This window comes from Lepisosteus platostomus, chromosome 14, assembly GCF_059453375.1.
Source record: "Lepisosteus platostomus isolate fLepPlt1 chromosome 14, fLepPlt1.hap1, whole genome shotgun sequence".
NCBI lineage: Eukaryota > Metazoa > Chordata > Actinopteri > Semionotiformes > Lepisosteidae > Lepisosteus > Lepisosteus platostomus.
This window is the reverse complement of record NC_142624.1, coordinates 39602745-39611259: the sequence shown is the minus strand read 5'-3', so window position 1 is coordinate 39611259 and position 8515 is coordinate 39602745. Positions and strand designations below refer to the sequence as shown.

The 8515-nt window shown below is 37.1% G+C and overlaps 1 long non-coding RNA gene across 1 annotated transcript; it reads left to right on the top strand.

Moving 5' to 3' along the window:
• Positions 1 to 350: 350 nt before the first annotated feature.
• Positions 351 to 7162, top strand: LOC148649493 (uncharacterized). The gene is made up of 3 exons (XR_015926552.1): positions 351 to 628; positions 5419 to 5629; positions 6637 to 7162. It is a non-coding gene; the product is annotated as an uncharacterized LOC148649493 (long non-coding RNA).
• The last annotated feature ends 1353 nt before the right edge of the window (positions 7163 to 8515 follow it).

The following is an 8515-nucleotide window of genomic DNA, read 5'->3' as shown; positions in this document are numbered from 1 at the left end:
ACCTTGTCTTTACTTTACTCACTGCCAGCATGATCGAGACTTGCCTGATTGGATTGCGTACGTCAACCTTTGCCTCTCAGGTCTTGTCATATTGCTTAAGATAGTTTAGGCAGGCCAATGGTGCACTACTGGATGATACTTGGTTGATAAAGGAATTAACTCTGATTTGTGGCAAATCAAACTATTTGAAGTATATTCTTCTAATTCCACGAAAGTCCCCTCCTGTCACTATCAGGTACTGATCAGCAGTCAGTGAAATCAGTGACTGTGAAGAATCTGGGTTAATTTCCCAAGGTTCTGTCCCCCAAGGGAGGCTGCTAACTCCTTCGCCCCGAGTGGTGTCTCTTCAATAACTTCCTCTTCACTCTTCCTCACTCCCACTTCTGCATGGCGCCTGTGACTCGAGCTCCAGTATATTCAGGCAGATCATTGCTTCCTATTATAAAAAAAGAAATAAAGCACACTTGACATCAAGCTAAACTAAGGCTCAACTGGGGAACCGCTGCAAAGGCATGAGAAGGAAAGGCTTTTCCCAGACTAAAACATCAAAGCTACTTTTTTTTTCCCAGTTCACCATTCTCCCACCAGGCCTCCCGGGACCAGCCTATACTCCTAGGTTTTTCCACCGGTAAGTTGAGCGCCTCTTCAAAATACATTCTGCTATGTCTACCAAGGAGAAAAGAAAAAAATCCTCTACCAGCAGAATGGACTGAAAAAATTCAAGCATGACTAAAAAGTACATTCACCGCTAGTCAGTGAGTTTTGCTCCCTATTTGTCACTGCCACCTTGGAGAGCGGTAAGCATTAATAATGCATAGGAGCCAGGAATGTATTAGCGGCTACCCTAGCGAGGAGAAATCAGCCGGGACCGTGCAAGAGCTGTTAGGAAAAAAAAGCTCGGCGCTCCAGAGTTCCCCTCTTATTTATTGAAGAGATTTTGGGAGATGTGTCAGGTGCGCAGTGTACGATGCATCATCCTAAAGAGAGGCTGCAAGTCTCCCGGATGGGGCTGTAATTGAGTTCATTGATCAAATTCAGGGGGACACTGGCCCCCCTCCTGGTTTCTGCTATCTCATCTGCTACCTTTGTCTAACATAAAAAAGAAATAGCTCTGGGGTTAGATATTCTCCTAGCAGCTAGGTAAATAAGGTATTACTGGAATAAATAGTATCATCATTCAATTTGCATTAAAGATGTGTTTTGCGATTTACTTCTTTCCTGCTTCTTAGAGAAACTATCTTACATTTGCAAATACAAGACTGAGGAATACATTCTTTAAATTGCAATATTCTTTTATTTATCTTCTGCTTTACGTGCTGGTAAAGAGATAATAAGCAGATTGTGACTGAAGCTTTGAGGGAACAGGCATTAGTTCAAAAGTGGAAAAGGGTGAAAGACAGCTCAGCTCCAGGACAACCAAGCACAGCTTTCACTCTTCCAAAAAAGACCCGCTGCCCGTCTTAATTTTAGATCCTCCAAAAATTATTTCTGTGTGTCTGTCTTCCCATTAAAGCTGTAACTGAAAGAAACGAGAAATTAGTGCACCTTTTAGTATATTATCTCTGCATCAAGTTTCAGACTGCCTTAAATTATTTAAATGGATATTCAGCTGTAGTTTTCGGCATCCTCTGTCACCCCCAGGCAAGAAAGAAAACCGCAATAGTCACTATTTCTCTACCTGTACCTCAAAACATTATTTTGAGAGACAATGTTCTACATGGAGAAAAAAATGTGATTAATAAAAATCAAACCCTTCTTGTTACATGTCCTGTGTAACATTGTTCAAGTGGGATAATGACTCTTCTTCAGATAAATCTGTTACAAGATGTTTTTAATAAGAAATGTATTTAGCAAGCATATCAATAAACTTTTCCTGCCTTAAATTTCTCTTTTTAAAAAGCAAATAACAGTAGGAGTAGAAAACAAATCAACACCAAAGTCAATAAATGCTCTTGTTCATTTTTGCATCTAGAAATAGGCCAGTTGGTTCGCTTTGTCAAAAATTTACCACTTGACAAAAACATGTTAAGCTTCTGTCATGCAATGCCAAATTTCTATTATTTTTACTTTGTCATTTAATGTCATTTTAAGACTTCCTTCTGTTGCCTTCAACTAAAGAATTCTTTATTGCTGGCCAAGTGTTCACAGATTTCAGAACAAAAAAATTAAAGGTATAACAGTTGTGCCTTCAGATGGGTGTCTAATCCTTTGATCACATCACTTAGCTTCGTAACACTGTGATTGGGCCAAGTCACTAATTAAATTCTGAGGCCTGTAGACAGGCCCCAAGCCTGATTGTGACACAGTCCATCTGTTGTTAAAACTAACTCTTCAGCTCCGTAATACAGAGGAAATTATTAACCTTAGTATCATAATAAGAAAAAAGCAAACATCTGTAATAAAATAATGTTCAAATGTACTTCAAATAAAAATATATTGTTCACTTCTGTGAATAGGTAAGTATATATTTTATAATCTAAATTATTTTTTAAAGAAAACAGTCAGACAGGGGAAGAAACTTCATCATAGATTATTTAAAGAGTGTATTAATTATTCAACCAGCTTTCTGTGAAAATCTGTACATATACATGTTGAAATCTGTTTTAGAGGGTCAACTGTCTGATTTGAGTTGGGTGAGTTGCAAATAGAAGAATTGGGGCTCGTTAACATTGTATTGAACCAAATCTTAAAAATACAGCTTTTGACCATGAAAGTTATAGTATATTCTATGTGTTTGTAAATGTATACCTGTATAGGTCCGTCCATGTCAAATACTGTATTTTATTATACACACTCATACAGTAGCTGCCAAACTGTTTCTCAGTCAGGGCAGCTGCGCAAACATTAATTAGCTAGTCCAGCAATGTGGTTATTGAAAGTCATGAAATTACAGGGTTGGAAATTCACAAAATGTTTTCTTCTTTTTAACAGTAGGACTTCAACCGGAGTTTGGAGTTTTTATTTTTTTCAGTTTTCTATAGTCTGAGAGCTCTCTACTGATGTGACTCTGCAAGAGTACCACTAGTAGAAGCAATATATATTCTATATAGCATAACAGAAAAAATAATTAATGGAAAAAAAACATCAACAATGCAGAACAATAAAGCTAAAGCTTTCCCTCTCTCTGTAAACTCACTTACCATAATATCTGTCCCTTCTACTGTTTAAACACATTAAATCTGTAGTTAAAGCAATATTCATCAATGCTCTGATACTGAGGACTACAAAGAACACGTACTGTATACGGAAACAATGAAAATGGTACATAACCACACTTGAGAAGGAAAGGGCATTTTGATAAATAAGCTAGAAAAATAAATGGAGACCTTGTTCTATTTGTTAATGCATAAAACAAGGTTGAATGTTACACACCCCTTGTCACAGAATACAGCTCTTAATGTGTTTGGCTAATGATTTAAGGCATGGGCAAAACTTTTAGAAAAAAAATCACACTATCAGCCTTCTATGCACCATAATCTCCTTCACTAGCTGGGAAAATTAGCAATTTTCTTAACAAATGATACTTTGTCCCTTTCAAAACCCCATTAAAAATGTTGCTTTTTGGATAGATGATCATTGGCACTGACGAGCAGAAGTCCATCTGCTTGAATCTTCATGTATCTTGCAGCACTTCACAACACTTTAAAGGAAAATGGGTCCCTTTCACACTTTGCCCATGCAATTTGCAGGCTGTAGGAGAATCTGCTTATTTTACTCATGCCGTTGCCTCAAAGTCTCTGGCCCTTAACCCCACCCATTCCCTGGAAAAGCACTCCAGTACGCTCAGGTTCCCAGGGTTTCGTTCGTGCAGACTAGGACTGCTCAACTTGTGCACAAAATCTGCATGTGAGCCGCTGCCCTGAACAAGGCAAAGGTCATCGCCACACATGTCAGGCCCCTGCGTAAGCGCGCGCTGCCTCTGCCTAAGCCTTCTCTAATCTGTCACGCAGATTAAAGCAATGCACTTGTTGTTGTTATCAATGTCTTTTTGTAACAAAAAGACAGCATTACTGAAAATGACTAAACAAAGACAAAAAGATGATAACGTGCTTGATAAACTTCAGAATCAGGTCTGAACACAAAAACAGCTTTCCAATTAAGTTTTGGGCTGTGAGGCTGTTTTGCTGTTCTTTATCAATGGTGGAGGAATTTTATTTTTCCTAAGTCAATTAAAACTATAGGGAGTGAGACTACTTCAGGGGTAATACCCAGATGATTAATTATATGTAGATATAAATATTGACACAATAAGGATTAGGCCCAAACAGACATTTCCAACGACATACATTACGCAGGAGTAGTGAAAATTGTATTTGGCAATACAGATGTCTTCAGTGTTCATTCAAGGGCATTCTTTGGGAATGTTCCTGGACATTACATACTGAAATATAATTATTTCTACAGTGTCCAGTGACAGCCTCCACTGTCTGTTCATAACATACTGCAGTTGTTGTTACAGTCAGTATATTATAAAGACAACTGTCATATAAAACAGTATAACTGCATACAGTACAAATAAAATGTAGACTCGAATCTGCCACAAAATGCTGATCTGATTGAGTGCTTGAAATTAGACAGGGGTCGCTAGCTTATGCTTAAGAAAACAGTCATTTTTTGTGTTATCCTGTGGTTTGTCTATTTTTCTTATATCACATTTGTTATGAAAGAGTGACAATAAGTAATCTGTGCATCACTATTATTTAGATGGCCAAATGAAAATATAAGCTTTGTGTCTATGAAAACCCTCAAAAAAACTAGCACTTGAAATCAGTGAACTATAAAAAAGTTATGTGAAAAAGCAACTGAACAGAGCATCCATTGCTTATAGAATTCAAATGTCTTTCATGTATTTAATGACACACACTATGAAGGACCAAACATGCACAAATTCCCTACATACTTAAAAAAAAGATTTCAAAAAATGATTTAAAAAAAAAACAATCAGGTAAGATCTTCTGTATCGGGTTTGCTAATTGAAGAACAAATGATGTAGTACACTCTCATTTGCTGTACTTGAGGATTTTAATGACAGGGTGTTAGTTCTCACACTTCAAACAGCTTGATTAATCAGGTAATAAAAAAATCAGGTGATACTGAAGTGTTGAACTCTGAAATGTCAAAGCTCCAGCGCTGTGTGTCTTTAAGAAGCAGAACTTATTATTTTGGGAAAAGGACAGTTGCATTTCTTAATATGTTTAACATTAAATTGCTTAAGTATTAGGACATTTCTAATAAAATATGCTACATGTTTTTAAAATACCCAACTGCAACGCCTGATTATAGGGGACATGAAAAACAAAGCCTTTCGTAACACGCATGATATTGTCATTTATTTTCTCATTACCATACAGTATATTAACTTCTTTTTTCTTTTTTTTTTAATTTTTGGTGCTGTATGTGTTTGGTAAACTGGACCAGTACTAACACACAACACAATGCATGTACTGCACTGCACAGGTTGTGTGGCAGTTTGGAGTTTCTCTGTGTTGTCACACCAAAGTGCCTCCCTCAGTGCCAGGAGTGGCCATGTGCTACGGAGTGGTTTGGAAGGAGGGGTGTGTGAGTGGGCTCATCTCAGTGCTCCCCCAGTCCCTGGCAACTCTCTCCAGCACCGTTTGTAGGCACACTGGTTAGTGAAAATCATGTCGCTCTTTTTTTTTAAATGTCAAGTTATTTCTACGGAAGGGAAAGTTGTGGCCCCTTGTGTTTCATTCTCTTGTGTTCCTGAAAAAAAAACCTTGCATGAAAGAAAAATCTGACTTTAAGGAGGATAAATTGTGTTTTCGCTCTGCCTCCTGAATCTGCTGCTCATTATTGTGCCACAGATGTGTTACTCAAACCTCCTGGAAATAACATGATGTTCATAGTGACTTATACCTTTTCTTCTTGAATAGAGTCCCGAAATGTAATATAGGCTATTCTTTTCACTTTTACATGTGATATTTATCATTTTCCAGAAATCTTAACCAGAAATATATGGTTCTAACATAATATAACAATCCTAAGTTCTTTTACAAAGGTGTTTGACAGTTAGTCATTCATTTCAGGAAAAGTGGTCTATATGTCTGTACATGTCAATATGTGATACAGTATAGAAAATCCTTAAACAAACAATTATTTTACTCCAAGATGTGTGAGTTCTGCAGAACCACAGTGGTCAGTGCAGTGGAGCGTGTGTTGTCAGAGGTTGCTCACTCTTTGATTCCACCTCTGCGATGTCAGATGCGGTTCACATCATGCACACTTAACTCATTTATCTTCTGACAGTCTGTGATTCTCCCCTCTCTGTCTGCATCAATCATTTTCAATCACATCCAGCATCCTTCTACATTCTGCGTGTGGGTGCGGGTGTGTGCGAGCAATGCCCGTACACAAAAAATCACACTCACTGTGACAGAGAGGAGTCTGAAGGCCGGAGACATGACAGGCAGCAGCTCTGTAACAGGGGTAAACTTTTACTTCAAAAGTGTATTATACGAAGACAAAAAAATAAAGGGACTGCTCACTGTAATCTCTTAATCTTCACTTTGTAATACATCAAAGTATATTAGCAGCGTTGCCAAAATAAACATACCTTGAACAAATATTTACATTTACATACATTCATACTAAAATTTACAGTACATTCTTCTGCAGGAGAACGTTTTGTATCCCTGCTTGTCCCACCAGCTATCCCAGGGCAGGATAATAATGAGAGACTGCGGAGGGAATCGGCGGAAAGCTGTTACGGAAGGATCCTGACGGAACCAAGCGGGGATCTGAAGAAGAAAATCACCAACAGGAAACATTGAGGTGTATGGAAACGTCTATGGAGGGATTTGCTTATGGCCAGTGTAAAGCTGTGAGACAACACCATCTGCCCTGTATATTCACTAATTAATTATGAAATTAAACTTTTTAATGTTTTAATTGAGGTTTTTCCTGGAAATATAGGGGCTAAACAGGACTTAAAAGATGTCTCATTTTTCCCCAATTTAAAATAACAAATGTGAGGAAAATTATCACAATTGGAATTCAGAAAATTTAGTAAAGTGCTTGTTTCACATCTGTAGGCTAATGCAGTGAATGTCTCAATTAAGCTACCTTTTTTTAAAATATAATATATTTTCATGTCTGTGTGAAGCAGCTTTTTTTTATTGCGACATTTCATTTTTATACTAGTGTCAGGCTGTTCTAAAAGGATTCTGTCACATCAAAAAAATCTTGCCGTTGAGTCACCCGAAAGGTTCTTTGTACCAGATTTGACAAGGGCTTCCAAATGAGATGGAAGATAAAACAAAAAAACACGTGGATCCGTCTAATCAAGGACAGGTTATCACTGTACAGTACATTATCGTGTGATACAAAAGGCACTTTGCCTACTGATATCCCACACTGCATGTGTGGTACAGACCAGAGCATCTGGAAGTGATTCTTTTTATTGAGTTTTGTATCAGAGCTGCAGCAGATTCTTACAAAGTTAAACTCAATTTAATCCAAACTGATGTGCCATTATTCAGCAACAAAGAGGCTTCCCCCTAACTGTCAAGCACAGAAGTATGACAGGTTAAATTATTCTAGGAACAAAGTAAATGTCAGATTTCTGTAATAATTCCTCTGAACTATATTTAAATCTGAAAAGCATTCATCTTATTGTAACCAACATGCATTGCAGAATTGTGTGTCAGCATTGGCGGAACAATTTGTCGTCTGTTGTTTAAGTTGACACACAAAGGCTAAAAAAATCAAAATAGATTTTTTTACAGAATGATGTGCCATTACTTCATACCACAAAGCATTAATTTAATGAGCATTCCTTGTCGTGTACACAACAGTTTTTTTTTCCTCCTTTTTAGAAGACATAACTGTATAAACAAGAAGTGGAAGTGGAAATAAAATTTACAGTAACTTACACCTCGCTGACCTGATGGCTTCGGGCCTGTAGGTCATACATCATATATCATCAACGTTATGTTGTTTATTTATAGATTTTTAAGAAGTTATTTAATTGATAAAACATGAAAAGTCTTGCAATTTATACTCTCACAAAATATTATTAACAGAAAATTGACTTAACCTAGAAATGCAAGTAGAAATCACATCACTCATGCAGTCAATAAAGAACAAAGAAAAGGCAGGATCAGAAGATGTTTTAAATGTTAACTGCTTGTGGAGCTGTCGCTTAGCTTTGCTTTGTGATTTTAGTTCAGGCAAAAATTTAGTGCTCAATATTTTTAGGACTTATTTTTTATGTTTTATTTTGCTTCAATTTGACCTGGACAATACAAAATTAAAGATTAGTGTTGCCGGCCGCTGCTTGATTTCAATGTAAAAAACTAAATGTTTGTTAATGCTGCCTGATTTCACTCCACTAGTGATAATAATTCCCCTTTTCATTTCAAAGTACATTATTGTTTTGGTCTTCCCTTGTGGGTAGTGAAGGTTGGAATTTTAGAAACGTATGTTATTATGGCCGGACAAACAAGGGAAAGGATTCCTTGATGGGTTTGCACTTAATACTAAAGATGGAGACGAC